This window comes from Elephantulus edwardii, unplaced genomic scaffold (genome assembly GCF_000299155.1).
Source record: "Elephantulus edwardii isolate Elephantulus edwardi_28Jun2011 unplaced genomic scaffold, EleEdw1.0 scaffold00018, whole genome shotgun sequence".
NCBI classification, from domain to species: domain Eukaryota; kingdom Metazoa; phylum Chordata; class Mammalia; order Macroscelidea; family Macroscelididae; genus Elephantulus; species Elephantulus edwardii.
In genome coordinates this window covers 19,510,146-19,512,443 of record NW_006399768.1, presented here as the reverse complement: position 1 = coordinate 19,512,443, position 2,298 = coordinate 19,510,146, and the positions used below count along the sequence as shown (strand labels likewise).

The 2,298-nt window shown below is 44.8% G+C and overlaps 1 pseudogene; it reads left to right on the top strand.

Annotated features, from left to right (window-relative positions):
• The first annotated feature begins 211 nt into the window (after positions 1 to 211).
• LOC102855841 lies at positions 212 to 948 on the top strand (annotated as a pseudogene).
• Positions 949 to 2,298: the final 1,350 nt, after the last annotated feature.

Below are 2,298 nucleotides of genomic sequence, written 5' to 3'. Positions count from 1 at the left end.
ATCATTGCTCTCCAGAACTTTGGAGATTGCCCTGTCAACAAACTTTCCCAATGTGCTATGTCTCCCAGTCTCCTGAATGCTGGTGCCAAGAGTGTTGAATGAAGATCCATGGGCTGAATGAAGCTCCATATCCATCACGGAGTAGCACCCAGATGTGTGTCAGGCCCTCATGTAGGTGGTGGGTTTAAAAAGTTGACTTTTTGGTTACCATATGAGTGCTTCACATTGCACCATCGAGGTTCCCGGTATAATCTCAAAGCTCGCTGCAGGTGTGTGCTCCTGCTCTGTGTCTGCTGCCTTTCTCTCCACTGTCCTTCTTGCTCAACCCCACCATGATAGTGGACCTCAGCAAGTTGTCCTGGACCTCAGTAGGTTTCCCAGACCCTTGAGCCTGCAGGAGATGGATGAGCGGCAGCAACACCCACTGCAGATCAAATGCTGTAGAACAGAGATCAACAAACTGGGCAAAGTGCTGATGTCCACCCAACATCCCATAAGCATCACAAGGAATGACCTAGATTTGGGTAAACTCTACACCTTGGTCTTGACAGACTCAGATGCTTCCAGAAGGAAAGACCCAAAGAACAGGGATTGACAGAATTTTCTGCTCTTCAACATGAAAGGCAACAATATTAGCAGTCATCTCTGATTATGTGGCCTCTGCACCTCCCAAGGGCAGAGGCCTTTGTCACTACATCTGTCTGGGTTATGAACAGAACAGACCACTGAAGTGACGAGCCCATTCCAAGCAACAGATCTGGAGACAACTGGGGCAAATTCAAAGTGGCCTCTTTCTGCATTTTTTTTCCAATTATTGGGATGCGCTACCAGGCCAAGAGAGATAACTACGTGCTCAAGCTCTACTAGCAGCTGTCTGGGATGTACAGACAGAGAGCTGAGACACCAGAAAGTCCAAGAGGCACCAGGCTGCATTCTCCCGCTCAGTGATGCTATAGGTTTCTCTGCTTCTAGGCTCCTGTTCTCACCAATGACACTTTCCCTGCCCCCCGCCCTTTATATTTTTGGAAAACCACACATTCTAGTTTCTATTTTGATCAGATTTGAAGTCTATTTGTGAGGGGATGTTTTGGTACTGTCATGGGGCCATCAAATTGTTACCTTAAAAACTAGTGACCAGAGTTTAAAGAAGGGGGAAAAGTCCAGGTGACCATACCAAGTTTGTATCAGTAGAGCAATGGGTCTTTTAAAAAGGCCACAGTGTTGGGTGTGAGGTTACTGGAAGTCCTGCCATGTGTGCCTGTTAAATTGATTGCTGTCCTTGTTATAATTGAAACTACAATTGCTGACTGTTAATTTTACTGTTTCCTTATTGTTGAACAAAAATAAAAAAAACACACTCAGTGGACTGATAAAAAACAAAACCAAAACTCATTACAGTTGAGTCAAAACTGACTGTTAGTTGATCTTCTGGCCAAAGCTGTGTGGTCTTTGCTCTGGCAGGGTAATTTACCCTACCACTAGGCCACTGAAGTGACAGGTGTAGTAGAAAATAAGGGGACAGTGACTGTGAGGGGTAAGATGGAATTCCTGGATGGTGCACACAGTTCACAATCTCAACTGCTAATGAAAATGTTCAAGTGTACCCAGTAGTTGTTGTTGTTGTTATGTGCCATCAAGTCACCTGCAACTCATATTGACTCTGTACAACAACCCTGTGCCAACCTCATTGATACACCTACCCCCGTTACCTCAGTCACTGAATCAATCCATCTCATCGAGGGTCTTCCTCTCCTGTGCTGTCCCTCCACCCTCTCAAGCATGACATCCCTCTCCAAGGACTGGTACCTCCTTTCAACATGTCCAAAGTATGTCAGACAAAGCTTCAGAATACTTGCTCTGAGAAGCAGCCTGGCTTCACCCTTTCCAGGATGAACTTGTTTGTTCTCTTAGAAGTCCATGGCATATCCAATACTCTTCTCTAGCACCACAACTCAAAGGCATCAATTCTCCTTCTATCATTCCTAGTCATTGTCCAGCTCTCTGATGCATAACAAGTAATTGCAAAGACCATGGCCTGTTTTCAGGTGCACCTTAGTCCCCAGACTGACATTGTTGCTTCTCAGTACCTTGGAGAGGTCTCTGACAACAGACTTTCCCAATGCAATTTTTCTTTCAATTTCCTGGCAGCTGGTACCAAGAGTGTTGATTGTAGAGGCAAGCAAACTGAAGCTGCCAATAATCTTAGTCTCTTCATCATCTATCATGATGTTGCTAATCGGCCCAGTGGTGAGTATCTTTGTTATTTTAATATTATGCTTCAATCCATATGATATTTTT